Genomic DNA, 15,486 nt, shown 5'->3' on the forward strand with positions numbered 1-15,486 from the left:
GCAGAGCACGCTTAAGTAGACAGGTAGGTCCAAATTAGAGGATTGGTAATTTAAAGAGGTTACTTTCTTAAACAAAAGACACAGAAAGACGATGGAAGACTTACATGAATAAGGACATTTACACCATAAATTGAAGCAGGAAAGGTAGATTTGGTGCAGAAATTTCACCAGAAAACAGCAACTGAAGTGTTTAATGCTCCAACATTTCTGGAGGAGGATCCCCAGATGCCCCATTTTATGTGTGCCCCCTCCAATGTTGAAGAAAAACCTGATCTCTTGCATTTCAACAGCAATATGACTCCATAAATTCATTAGAATGCAAGAAAACAGACAGAAAACAGACAGAAAACAGAAACTTCAAAATTGTTTCACCGCTGAACATTTTAAACAAACATTCCTGAGGACTGAGGAGTGACTACCCTGACCTCTGCGGTGGGTAATGTCAAAATTGTAATACAAGCACAATTCTAACTGCACTGACATCAATGGGATCTTCGGTTTTCTATCTATGCAAAAAGGGGCACGGCCAAGATGTTTCATGAAGTACACGTGATGTACATGTGCTGGTCTGATGTATAGAATGTCTTGGCTAGAGGAAAATTTTACACATATAAAACCTCCATGGCTCATGGCTCAAAAATTCATAATAGAAAGACTCACAATCGGCCATCATTGCACTTTGAGGTGTCCTGCCTACAGAAAATTCTTTTATAATGGGGGTCTAAGGAGAAAACTTTACTTTTTGGGTCACAAAGTATTTTTTACTGCAATACTGCAAGTGGCCATTGGGGTGAAACTGGAAGCAAAGCTGTGCATCCATGCTCACTCCCCAATTGGTTTAGCCTAGCAAGGATACAGCAGAGTTAGCAGGGGGTTGAACATGACATCGTCTGGTAGTTTTGGGGGTGAAATATTATTATATAGACAGAATCACTGGATTTTTTGCAATAAACACTATAAAATGGGACAAGGACCAATTGATAGTGTAATAAAGGTATACTGAATTACATAGTGACCATTTTACAGGGCATGAATGACATTAATGAGGGTGTTGTTAATGTAAAGGGGAAATAATGCCTATTACCTTTAAAGGTCGCTGTGAGTGTGTCAGCAAAACACTTCCCCTTTAGGCTTTCTTCTTTAATTACATTACATCTGAGTTTAGTTGCTTACCACAATACTTTGCTGTGCCAAATAAAGTCTTAATCTAAGCTGATTGGTTGCAGTGGAGCATTAAACCATAAAGATAAAAGGTGTCATTGAAAAACTGACTTACTGTCAGGAGCACTGGTCAGTTACATGAGTGGGAAGAAAAAACAAATCAATAAAATTAGGTTAAGCCGTTTTTTCCTTTCTTGGAGATTTATATTTGTATTCGCTGGCCAGCACTTTGATGTTGATTTGAAGTGAGCTGTTTGAGCGCAGAATAGAGGCAGTGATGTTTCGTAGCTTGCAATGTTGTCACGAGGGGATACCTCTGCTGAGTCTGGTGGACATTAATGTTAAACAAAAGTTGCTGCAGATAATGATGGAGAAAGCCGAAAGAGGCTTTCACACTGATCCATGTGTGCAGTTTTGGTGTACTTCAAGTTTCTGAAGGGAAAAAATAAATCTTTCTTTGAAAAATCTGACACCTGTTTTCAGGTAAGAGTAAGAACTTGAATATTACATAAAGCCTCAGGGTCCATAGAGGCATTTGTCCCTCTACCGCACACAAAAGGAAAAGGTCACTGCAGTGATGAATGTGCAAAAGGCAAAGGGGAGTTTTATGTTGTGTGCAATTCTGCTGGAGCCAGTTCACTAGCCCTTCATAAATTCAGACTTAGTATGATTAGTTGAATTGCCACGCACTAATATTTCTGTGGGGCATATGTTAAAGCTGAGATTTTAATTATTATGACTACACGATTTGCCGAGAAACAAATGTTATATGAAGAAGGAGTTAAATTGCATAGAGTTGCATCCCCTCTGTAGATTTAAAGATATAATCTAGATTTGTATTTGTTTTATTATTACATTATTATCCACATCAGTAGTGTTACTAGTGTTGCTAGTAAGACTTACCAAAAATTTGTTAGAAAAAACAGTGGAGTTAGCATCCAATCGCAAAGAGACGTCAAAGTAACAAGCAAGCCAATCATAGCACAGTAGGGCGCAAAACACGTACGCACATATAGCTAAAGCAAAATAATACCCAAATTTATAAAGAATTGGCAGTTTAACATTATTACAATTTTGAACTACTGTGACCTCTTGTTTACAAGGTACAAAGTAGATTCATTTGTCATTTTACAACAGGGTTGTATGATGAGATGAGGTTTTTAAGTTCCCTTTATGTATTTCACAAAAGCAAATGGTGATCACTTATTTGATTTCACTAATTCTTAATTTTAATGGTGCAACCTAATGTTAATACTAATTTGAAACTAGTAGTAACTTCACACACAAACCTAGTCATGGATTTACCAATCAGCAACTAATAGACTTCAACTTCATCAGCAAGACCAGTCGTAAAAATGAATTGTTATCTGAGAGAAACTTGGTGGTGGTATAGTGTAATACCAAGCAGCTTGTGCTTTAACATTTGGTAAGATAATGACCAAACTCTAAAAATAAAACACTTTAATGATGCTACATTTGTAAAATGTTAATGAGCTGATTCTGACACTGTAGAAAAAAAAGAAGAGTTTAGGTGTTTTTGTTTTACCTGAAGTGAATCAAAGAATGAAGAGACCCCAGCTGACAGTGTTTTATATTTCCATTAGCTTTTGTACTTAAGCTACTCTAATGTTTTGATTAGTCATTACATGGTAGTGTTCACCACAGAGTACAGCCAGATCACTTACACTCAGCCATTACCAGCAGCTGTGTGGTTTCAGCTCAGGGACATAGCTAACAAAGAAACTACTTTGTTTATATTTGGATCCTGCTTTTTCCCCTCATGTAGGTTTATTACAAGGAGGCTGGATGGATATTGTTATTGTGTATGTCCATAATAATTTATTACTCTGACAGAAGTTGGGTTTAATTCAGTCAGGCATACAGGCATTTTACATATATTTAACTTTATACATAGTGCACAAGCCATTTTACTGTAGCTGTCATTTAACCTGCCTACTCCTCCTATTCATTTCAGATTCAGAAAAACGTTATTTTCCAGCACAAACCAGTGGAAATGTGTCTTTGACGTGGCTTATCAGGTTAAAAACATATTTATTTAATGTTTAATTTTGTGGGGACCGTGGCACAATGCCACATACTATTTTATTGTGTCTGCAACAGGGGAAGCCGCAAACATCAATGCAAGAAAAAACATAATAAACACCTGATTATGACTGCATGACTGAATTGTCCCTAAACCAGGTTGAGAAATTCCACATATTGATCCCCTCATTAGTTAAACAAAAACAGAGGAGCCTTGTTATTTATGGTTTAGCTTGACAATTAGCAAAGTGATGAAACAATCAATTGATTCAAATGATCAAATTTAATGAAATGATCCAGATTCAACATATTTAGCTTGACGATAATCCCTATACAATATACTTACTTACTTTACCTGAAGCTTTCAACTGAATGACGTGGTCCCGGTCTTGGTGTTTGCTCAGTCAACCTGTTGACATGCAAGCTTACTGTTTTTAATTGTAAGAGGACCCTGAATTGGGATTATGTATTTAAGTTCACTTTTGTATCATCCACAATTTCTGCATGTATTTCAAAATTTACATGGGAATCTAACATAAGATTGACATATTACACTTCTGAAACCTGTTTTCAGAATATTTTGGGGGGTTTGTTTTTGCCTTTATAAAATAGTGTCAGTGTAGATTTCAACAAAGGTCATCAGTAAGAATGAAACTGGGTTTGCGCCTTAACTACACCATCAGTAAACCCCTCCTGAAACCAGTTTAAATCATTCTCCATTAACCTTAACATTCAACTGACATGGGCTGGCCCCTGGATGAAAAGCAAATTGACCCACTTATCTTAATGCTGAGTGTCACAGACAAATATAAAGTAAAAGCAAATTGGATTAAAAAGTAGCAAGACAGAGTATAACATTACATCGCAGTTTCACAAGTAATCTGGATTTGAAAATAAAACATATATCAGGATTGTTGTGGTCTCACAAAAAGATAATCACCTTCACCTAACCTTGGACACTGCAGTGTGACTTATCCCATTAAGAACAAGAGAAGACTGAAACATTTCAATTACCCTCTTTGGCCGTGCCTATTGTCCATCATTTCACTCATGCCCAGAAAACAACCAGTAATTATGAAGGCAGAGATAAGCAGATAATCCAGTGTCCCATGTGTAGCCTGGTGTCCGTCTCAGAGGGGGGTTCAGGCCTCTACATAGCCTGACCTCAGTTCTCTGCTCTCTAGGTATTTTCCTTTGCAGAAGCATTCAGTTCCTGATTGTTTGAACGGGTTATGTGAGGTTACAACTTAAACACTGCAAGGTTGTTGCAGAGCGTAAAACATCCCAGTAGCCTATACAAGCAGTAAGGAAACGCTGCAGTGCTCAAATTTACAAAGGTGCTTGTCATTTGAAATTGTGGTAGGTAGCTATTAGTGATATTTAAAAACATACAGCTGACCCCTTTTCTTTCCCTTTTATTAGTTTCATTCCACATTGTCTGTCTATTCTGTATTGGCTTGTTCCAGCTTTTGAGTTCAAGCCATATGACATCAACAGAAGACCATACCTTTATGTTTTTTGTGGATACATCATTGCATTTTCAGAATCAGAAACAGCTTTATTCTAGTTTTAAAAAGTATAGTTTTTACACATACAAGGAATTTGCTTTGTGAGGTGCCTGGCAATAGACATCAACCTATGTTTCAGCCAGGATAACTTCCATCAAAGAAACTTATATTTGCACCACAGTAGGTTAAGTTTGACGGTATGGCTCTGTTCTGGGATCTCCCTCCACGCGCCCACATCGAAAGCCATACAGCAGAGAGAGCACCTCCCTGCCCATCCATGTCCATACATGGAAAGCCAGAGGCAGAGAGCAGCAGTAAAGACCCCACTAGGGTACAGAACAGAGCAGGCATTAATAACAGAATTAGACAATTAATCAGATACAGCCTGAAAGGAGGAGCGCGTGGGTGGCGGTGGGTCACAAGCTGCTTGCAGAGGAAGCAGCAAGGGCAGCCGGCTATAGCAGCTCAAATAAGGCGCCTTGTATGGAATTTGCTAATGAATGCTAAGAGAGGAACCAGTTGAGCTGTCAGTGATGTGGCTGGCTTCAGATGACTGCGATCAGCTGATGTGCAGGGATTGAGAGCTGAGCTTTACTTCAATGAATTCAAGATATACAAGTTATAAAAGAATATTATTGACCACGTGGAATATGGCAGTTATTTACATGAAGGGGGAGGCATGAGGGGGTCCTGCGCCTTGTTGATGAGGATAGCTGCAAAATGTGTCTAAAACAAAGTTTTTTCCTCTGTTTTAGAGACATTTTCCCAAAAGTCAGTTAACGTGTTTTGTTATCTTTGGAAATTTTTGGCTCCTGCACGGCATGAGTTTTTAATGACTGAACCACAGCATTTTACTTTAAAGCTTTGACTCATCTCTGTGTACAAGGATTTCCCACCATTGTTGAAATTAACTGGGTAATAATGTACACCATCTCAATTTATGCGTTATTATACGTCATTTACTTCAGTCAAACAGTGTGTATTTATCAATAATATAATATTAAATACTACTATTTTATATTTTTCTTGTTATATTAGTTTTAGATATTTAGTATTTCCCCTACTGTTTATCACAGGAACACAGACATTATATTAATTTAATTTTACATTTCATTAATGTTTTTCAGAGCGACAAAGAGCTGCGCTGGGCTAGGCCTAAGTAAAGATAAAATGGGAATGATGAAAAATGTAGAATGCATGGCTGTGGCTCCTAGCTCAGATGATGAACTGATGCACCCACTATCCATGGAGAATTGCAATGGAGAGAGCAAGGATTTAATGGAGGCTGTAAAAGAGGGCAGGAGGGCTTCGAGTCCTGCTAATGAATTAGAAGAAGAAGGGGGGGGACTGAACAGAAGAGGCATGAGCCAGTGAAAGATGCAAGGACGAAAACTCTCCATGTTCTGCACTCTGACATGGACTCACGTTGATTCTCAAATTCTTCCTCTATGCACGTAGCTGCATGAGCTAAACACACTTCCAATAAAAGCTGAAGACAGATATTGACCTTTGAAACAATTGTGAACTTGTATAAACAGTATTTGGTAAAACACTACACATTCAATGATAGAGATCACAAATCAGAGAGACATTAGATGAACAAGAGTTAGACCAAAGGTACTGTAAAAATGAATAGTAGTATTGCAGTTAACAATACTTTCATTATCTATGATTCTGCCAATTATTTTCTTGATTAATTGCTTAGAGACCAAATCAGAGTGAATATTGGATTTACATTCATCAGGTGACATGTTTAATAAAAGGTCTCAATTTGGATACGTACACTAACATGTACAACACTATGCACACTATGTTCTTAATGTGTAGCGCATTCATTTTGACAGCGTAGTGTTCTTTCAAATCAGAGATTGCGGCGCAAACTGAGACACAGTGCAGGATTCTCAGGAAGGTAGTGTGTGTGCCAAGCCATGATGACGATGATGAATGATGATGAAAATAAAATAAGTTAACATAATAGTAACACTATCATAAAGTGAAACTGTCAGCTGCTGGTGTTCCCTCAGTTGGTCAATGCCAAACAGCGTGGCGTAGCATACTAAGCATTGTTTTTGGAGCCTAACATTAGCAAAGTTCCGTAAAGCTATCGCAACTTTGGCTGACTAGTCTGATGCATATTTAAACTGGTGCCACTAAGCATGCATGTTTAGGTGGTAGGTGCATGGCCAAGTGTAGTTTAAACTCCCCAAACAAAGGTTATTTAATCAATCATCAACAAATATATTAGAACCATATAACCATATTTGGATACTGCACTGTACAGTGACTGCCCACTGCTCCCTTGAGGGATGAGTTAAATGCAGAAAATTAATTTCACTATGTATGTGTATGTGACAATAAAGCAACAACAACAATAAACCTTACCTTTGACAGGGAATTCCAACAGTTCAAACAAATCCATCCATCCATCCATCCATTGTCAACCGCTTATCCTGCGTACAGGGTCGCGGGGGGCTGGAGCTAATCCCAGTTTACATCGGGCGAAAGGTGGGGTACACCCTGGACAAGTCGCCAGTCCATCGCAGAGTTCAAACAAATCTGAATTTATAATCATGTTAATACCTCACCCATTTAATTGTAATAATCTCTCCCTCTCTCACTATCTCACTGTCTTTTCAAGCCAGGCTGTTGAGGTACCAGTGGAGGTGAGAGACAGAGAGGAACAAGAAACTATACTTGAGTATGAATATTGTGTACTCCACAGCCACCTCTGATCACCAGGGAGTCAGGCAAGAGCGACTGAGTTCACTGGTCCACTTGCAATGATACACTTGTCCACGACACTAACTATTCACCTTCGTAGCGGTTTGGGGAATACAGTACCCATATTCAAAGGAACTGCAAGGATGGTGTACTGGTGGGTGGTGTTCGACTGATTGTGAGGGGCCGATCTGAGCCAAAAAAGTCAGTCCAGCCCTGCATGCCTATCTGCGCCCGTGCCTGCCTGTGCACTTATTGCACATGAAAACGTGTTTTAGGACAGTGGCTTTGGAAGGAGGCCTGAAGGGGGGGTGGTGGATTTTTTTGGGTTGGATACTTCCAAAATCTAGCTGTCTCTTGCTAGTTACTACTCTAGTTTTATACGACCACGTGCTTCAGACATCATCCCTCCACACCTTAATCCCAACTGCAAAATTTTACAAAAAGTTCTAGCGGCCATGCAGATAAAAGTCAGTTTCAGACACAAAACTCTTACACTGCAGTACTCGTTTCATGGACAAAAAAGTACATCCAAATGCAGTGCTCTGGAATCTGCCTACATGCAGTCAGCAGATGGGTAAATGATTTTATTACATTTAAGCTATAATGATAAAATGCATTCATGTATCCATAAAACCCATCAGGGCTGAGCCTGAAAGTTACTGCAGCGTGTGTGTTTTTTTTACCTCGACTGCAGATTTTACAGTCATCTGACGTTAACTGCCTGTGCCACGAAATACATGTGCTACATAACTGCGTCCCCCCAGCCTTTCAGAGCATCAATAAATGTGTGTATTTAAAATTGTATGAGAATCTGCAGTGTTACTGAATTCTATTTAAGCTGCAGTATAGTTTTATCTATCTATCTATGATAAAGCAATGACAATAGAAAAATGTGGGAATTCTGTGGAAAAAGCCATTGCTTCTGTCAATGAGTAATAAATGTGGCGCTGTAAAGACAATCTACAAATCACACAGTAACAATGTAAAAGTGAATGAACCTGACAACTTTAATGATGTCGAACTCTCAGGTACACAGGTTGCACCTCCTCACTAAACACAGTAATGATGGGGAATGGAGAATGCCATCTCCATCGCCTCCAAAAAAAAGTTTCTTCCATGTTAAAGTTTGTGGGTGTGGGTGCAGTTTTTGGCCTCACATGTTTATCTCTGTGTGTGTGTGTGTGTGTGTGACTCTCTCTCTCTCTCTCTCTCTCTCTCTCTCTCTCTCTCTCTCTCAGACCAACTGGCTGTCTTCATCTTCCTCCTTGCTGACTGATATGACACAACAGGCTCTCAAGGTCACTCTGCCTGTATCAGATTTCAGTGTCACTATCAGTTACAAGCCGCTTGCTTTGCGTTGTAGATTTAACATTAAAATGGAGATTGACTTTGGTGTGCTGTGAGATCAAAAGCACTTCACAAAGCTCTGAGGACATTATGCAGTGAGTAATTGGCTGCTGCATTGCTCAGCCTCATTGTGCCCCAGTGATGGCTTTGGTTAGCCTGAGATGACCTTGTGGAACTGATTTGTTAATTGTATTTCTTCCTGTATGATTGGTGCCATTACACATCATATTTGCAAAGGTGAATCTAGTTATTGCAATTTGTTCTTTCTTACTCTAATCCTCCTCATATTTGTGCATTTTCAATAAAGAACTTGTTCCTGCTGTCATTTAAGTAAATTTTATCTTTAAATATAAGATAACTGAAATGAGGCACAACCACCCTGTGCTGCTGTTCTGGTCTGGTGATCCATAAAATTATTTTTGGGGATCTTGCCAAAAATGATTAATCAATTAATTTGGGGGATCCAAGACACAGCCTGAAACTCTCTTCTTCACTGTTATCAGAAGACTATTGGTTTACATTTTCTACATTAATATAATCAATTTATCTTAGTTTCTAATGTAATTTTGTACTCAGACTTCAGCAAATTCTGTGAAATGCAGCCGGCATCCTGCTGAAATGCACAAGCACAAACAGAGATGACCCTGTTTCATCCATAATCTCATATATTTGCTGGAGGAAAAGAAACCTCATACATTTATTGCAGGAAAGTATAGTGTTCTTTGTTTGCTCGCTCGCTTGCTTCCTTGTAGCAAATCAACCAACCCACTTCTTATTATGCATTTAATCAGCAAGCTCAGCTTAAGATGTTGTTAGGCTTGCGCAGAGCAGTCGTCACTTCATCGACATGACATTAATTGTGTATTACATAAATGTGTTTCCAAAATCCATAAACTGTTGCAAAAACAAGGTCTATGTGGCCGCAGAGAATGACCATGATTGTTTATGTTGGAGCCCAGATATGGACGTTATTGAGGTTGTCAGTTCAATTTGAATAAGAGCCCAACAAGCTGAACAAGACTCTGTGTAATGGACAGCGACAGTGTGTTTACCTGAATATGTAAACAGAGAAAGCACTCTTGAACAGAGCAATTGTCTTGTCTAATAACACACGGGGTGCAACATGCAGCCACCGAGCAGAGACTGAAATAACAGCTTTCTGTGCAGTCATTAGGAGACAATGAGTCTGATTTAGATTGTTCCTGGGCACCAGAGAAAATGGTCCTATTGATCGAATGTACAATAATGTGTAACAAAGAAGATTTATGTTGTGTCATCTTCATTTCTGCACACAAATGTGTCCAAACAAAGAAATGAACCAGGGCTATGAGCAGAGTGTTAGTTTATCAGTAAATCACTGCTGTCAAAATCCTGCTGCTATTAATGAGGAAAATTGTAATTTATGATTTTTCTCCATTTTATTGATTTTTAGTCAGACACAAACTCAGACCGAAAGTTGTGCTGTAAAATTGTAAATGACTAAGTTGGTGTTGTCCTTGAAATACTGAAGTGATGTGTGACCGACATTTATTTTCCCAAAGTAAGGTGAGAAAACACTAGTCTGCAGGTCGAATCCAGGATAAGGTTGTTCTGTGAAAGAAATATGTTTTATGAACTGAGGCACCTCCAATCACAACAAAGATGTGATGTGAAACACGAAACCTTCAGAGAAAGGATGTCTTACTGTAAGATAATGAAAACTCTGTTGACTGATTTAACAAGACTTTAAGCTGTAGACATTCAGATGAGAGCAGTTGTGGATGAAGTATTCAGAACCTTTACTTAAGTAAAAGTAATAATACCTCACTGTAAAAACACAGGTAAAAGGACTGGATTGAACATGTTACTTAAGTAAAAGTATGTATAATCAGGGAAATTTACATAAAGTAAAAAAATAAAAGTACTCAATGCAGAAAAATGTCCCCTTTGACTATTATATACTATATCGTTAGATTATTTAGACTCATGCATCAATGTAAAAGCAGGATGTAACTGTTTACTGTTTACTGTTGGTTAAGGTTGAACTATTTTGTATCAGTGACAGTGTTCGAGTTTGTGTATGTGGTGCCACACTGGCAACTAAGCTAAATAACTGGCACGCTAGATGGCTTGAGTTCGTTCTTATGTAATGATTTCTTGTTGTGGGTTTCAGTTGATTTGCACCACCATGGGTGTGAAGTTTGACTTGTAGCACACTCCTATACTTTTTGTATTTGCGATTGTGTAGGAACTGCCAATGTCACCTGCAATGCAAACCAAGTACGTGCACAGATGCACTATATTGCATAATAGTGAGGGTCACCTCCATAACCATGTTGTTACCTTCTACCAGCCTGAAGTGTTGTGAATAGTGTAGTTTGGATCTGTGATAAATCCAATTAAACTGTAGTCATGGATTCAAATTTTAAAAATGTGTAAAAGTTTGAATTCACCTTTGACATGGTGATCTAGCACATAAGCAAAGGAATTAGACTGTTGAGATTGATTGAAGATAAACGGTTATTCAAAAAGGGGTTGATGATAAAACCTAAATACTTTGCATCCAGACAAGCCTTATTCTATGTAAAAACTTTATGTCCACAATATTTACCTGTGTTGATAGTTTAAAAGTACTGATGATTCTATTGTAAACAAAAATGTTTAACTTTACTGTCAATGGCTAATGTGTGAACATGTGACACTTTATTCAAACTGTGTTTGTACGTTCTTTAGATTTTCCTCCCTCCATAACATTATGGTTAAACACCTTACGGATAAAATTGTATGGTGTACCCCATATGACAGAGATAAAATACATACACACACACACACACACACACATATATATATATATGTATGTATATATGTATATGTATATATAATTTATATATATATATAGAGAGAGAGAGAGAGAGAGAGGGGGATTTTTTTATTTTTATGGATAGATACAGTAGATAGATAGATAGATAGATAGATAGATATCAGCTCATTTGTGTATGACGTAATGGTAAAAACCTTGATTATATTTTAGTTAATTATGGTGAAGCTGTCAAACTGAGAAAAGCCCCCCTGAGATACAGCACTGGCCCCTCGTCATGCAGCTCTCAGTACAGCTTGTTCACTAATGGAGCTCTGGCTTCCTGCCTGGATCGATCACAAGACCATAATGTTTAAGAATTCCTGATTTCAACAAATCAGGACCCTTCTTCAAGTTTACACTCCAGCTGATGTAGGCTGACACTCCATCATGCCTGGATGCACGAGGGCTGCTTAATCATGTCAGTGGAGGGGGAGGACAGGTGCAGGTGAGGTAAATGCAGTGCGAACAGGAAAAAACAGTGAATCACAGAGATAAATCAGAGCCTCCCGGCTGCTACATCACCTCCCAGAGGAGAAGGCTGCATGTTGATGACTTTATGATGGATGAGGATCTATCAGATCTGGTGATGGATCGCAGCGAGATGGAACAGGACATGGGCCAAGATAAAAACTGTTGGCTCAGGGGTTTAGAGGGAAACATCCTTATGCAGAAAGAAACATGCTGATGTGGTTTATGTATATCATCTGTGAGTTCAGTGGGGTGTTTGTTTGTTTTTGGCTATTTATCATATTTCTACTCAACAGATCATCTTTAAAATAAGTTTAGATGGATGTAACTGTGAACACCCTGAGAGTTGTTTAACTAATGTTTTATTCTTAAGGCATTACAACCTGATTAGACAGTGGAGGGTAAATACACCAACAATCTGCTAAACCAACACTTATCCACAGACTGTTTTATTTGCCAACATTAACTACCTTTTAAGGAATAAATGAAATCTTAGCAATATGACAAACAAACAGATGCAAGTTAAATGAGGATAGGGCTTATCAAGCCTAAACAAAATACATTAATGCTTATCTGAAAACTTGATGAAAAATTAAGGTTCAATTCACCCTGAAGGAAAACATGACTGTCTGCACTGCATGTCACTAAAAACTAAAAGAGTCAAGCTCAAAATGATGCTACATGAAGAGTCAGGAGAACACCAAAGTCAGAAGGCTTCGTCCTCTGGGGATTATGAATGTCTGTAAAAAATATTTTACAAAACATCCAATCGTTGTTGAGATTTTTCAGCCTGGACAAAAGTGTTAGACAGACTGACTACCATTGTTAACCATTAAGTCATGCTACAAGCATGCTAATAAATACAGCATAATACGTTAAAAATACAAATCAATTAAAAACAAAATTTTTTTTTTATAGATAACAGTACATTGAAATAAGAAAAAGCATTTAGGAATATCTGTCACTATTAGGTTTAACAAGCTCAGAAGCATTATACTGTATGATAATGTGACACCTTTCGAGGTGCCCAGATGTGGTAAATATTTACTACCTCAAGCAAACACTAAGAATTACTTTTATAAAATTACCAAAAGGTCAATACTCAATGCAAATGTGTTTTTTAGGTGTTTTTCCCCATTTCTAGTGGAACAAGCCTTTTTTTTAGCAGCATAAGCAATAAATAATGTCCTTGTGTAATGTCTTTGTTAAAGCGGCGACTCAGTGACTGAGGATGGGCCAGAAGCTCCTGTTCTCTCATGGGAAGATTGGCAGGAGTCAGGAAATGAGGACTGAATTGAGAGCACTTTCAGTGAGTGAGTGCATTTGGCACAGCTACAGCCACCATCTCTTTCACCCTCGGATAATTTCAAATTATAGCAAGGTGGCTTCCCAAGCCGCATATTTTGCAGAGTCAGAAGAAAGGAAGAGTTTCCTCTAATAAACAACAAGTGACTTTATTGGTTAGGAGGGCGGGCAAGTGGGCAGAGCTTCCCTCATATTGTTGCTGCAGTGATTTAAATCCTTCTGTTTAAATGTGTCTCACTATTCAAGCTAGATTAAGTCTTCATTCCCTTGTACTGCACACCTGGTTGTTGCATTATATAATTTAAATGCCAAGTAGCCCTGTCTTAACATCATATGACAGTACTCCATAGTGACCCGTTTAAAGGAATAGTTTGACATTTTGGGAAATATCCTTATTTTCTTTCTTGCCGAGAGTTAGATGAGAAGACTGATACCACTGTCATTTATCAATGATGGTTAGCTTAGCTTAGCATAGATGCAAAAAAAGCAAAAAAAAAAAAACAGCCTGGCTCTGTCTGTAGGTAAGAAAAATCCGCCTACCAGCACCTTGATTTAAAAATTTTGATTTTGTAACCTCTGTAAAACCACAAAATGTTGTTTTTGCACTTGTTGTTTAGTTTGGTACCAATTAAACACATTAGATATAATGTGTTAATTTGTGAGCTCTAGAGGTGCTGAAAGTTACATTTGGACAGCACCTAAGCCAGCTGTTTCCACCTGTTTCCAGTCTTAATGCTAATCTAAGCTAACTGGCTGCTGGCGTTACTTGCAGACATCAGAGTGGTATTGATCTTCTGATCTAACTCTCAACAAGAAAGTGAACAAGCATAATTCCATCCTATGCTGGAACTCAATATTGCCCCTCAGGGAGGACTTGATGGACTTGGGACCCTGGACGAGGCAATAATTTCCGGGCAGGGTAAGGAGCTTCTTCACTCAAAACCAGAGGCAACACTTCAAGGAGTAGATTAAGGCCAAGATCTATATAGTCCACTAAAATGAGCAGCGATACAGATCTCACAAAACAAGCCAGTGTCAGTCAGCTGAACCTCATATTTCTGAGGCATCACAGGTCAAGGGGCCATTTGCATAACCGAGAGAGAACTGCTGCTGACTCAAGCTAAAATACTGACAAATGGGTTTAATTCCATTATGTGAGCTACTGTGTAAGGATGGAGTATAGCAGCTGACTTGCAGCAGTTCAGGCACTGCACAGGACCTGACTGTAAACTGCTGGCAAGCTGTGTATAAGGATGACAGACAGATAACCAATCAAAGCAAAACGTGTCACGAGTCAAGAGGTCAGCGCGGCAGATTACATCCCTGAAGGCCACTGACTGCACACTGAAATTGAGCGGAGTGGTTCATCAGTTATATGGCCGCTATAGTCATTATATGAAGCGATATTGGTGCGGCATCAAGGACAGCTGGATGTAAGCAAAGCTGGAGAGATTACATGTGTTACATCCAGCAGGGCGGGACTGGGACAAAAAATCGGACCTGGCATTTTTGGCCCAGGTGGCCCACCAAAATCGGTCGGATATCCCTCACCAACACACCATCTTTCCATTTAAGGGTTCAGATTAGGGGTCTGACAAAACACTTAGCCCATGAGACGTAAAATTGCACAGGATTGGTGCCATGACAACAAGACAAGAATATATTTCAGAAAATGTACTGATGAAATAGTTGATAAGGGGGTCTGGGGGTTCTCCCCCAGAAGATTTGGAGCATTAAACACTTAATTTCCTGCATTCTGGGGACATTTTCTGCACCAGGGAAGCACAAAAATCAGGTGGAAGGTGACAATTCAGAATATAAAAATATAATAGACTATAATGCAGTAAGTAGCTTATTGTTGTTTTTAGCTTAAGTTACTTTTTTCTTCTATATTTACATTGCATTGCAGGCTTATTGTGCAAATAAACCTTTTTCATAGCATTTTTATTTGTTAATTAATATTTCCTTGTGCAAGCTATTTTTATAACATTTTTAACAAATGCTTTCAAAAAGTGGTGGGTAGCCTACATGTCCCCAGTGTCCCCAGTGTAAATGACCCTCCCTCCCTGCTCCTTTCCTCAGGCATGTGATTGG

Source organism: Micropterus dolomieu, linkage group LG10 (assembly GCF_021292245.1).
Source record: "Micropterus dolomieu isolate WLL.071019.BEF.003 ecotype Adirondacks linkage group LG10, ASM2129224v1, whole genome shotgun sequence".
NCBI lineage: Eukaryota > Metazoa > Chordata > Actinopteri > Centrarchiformes > Centrarchidae > Micropterus > Micropterus dolomieu.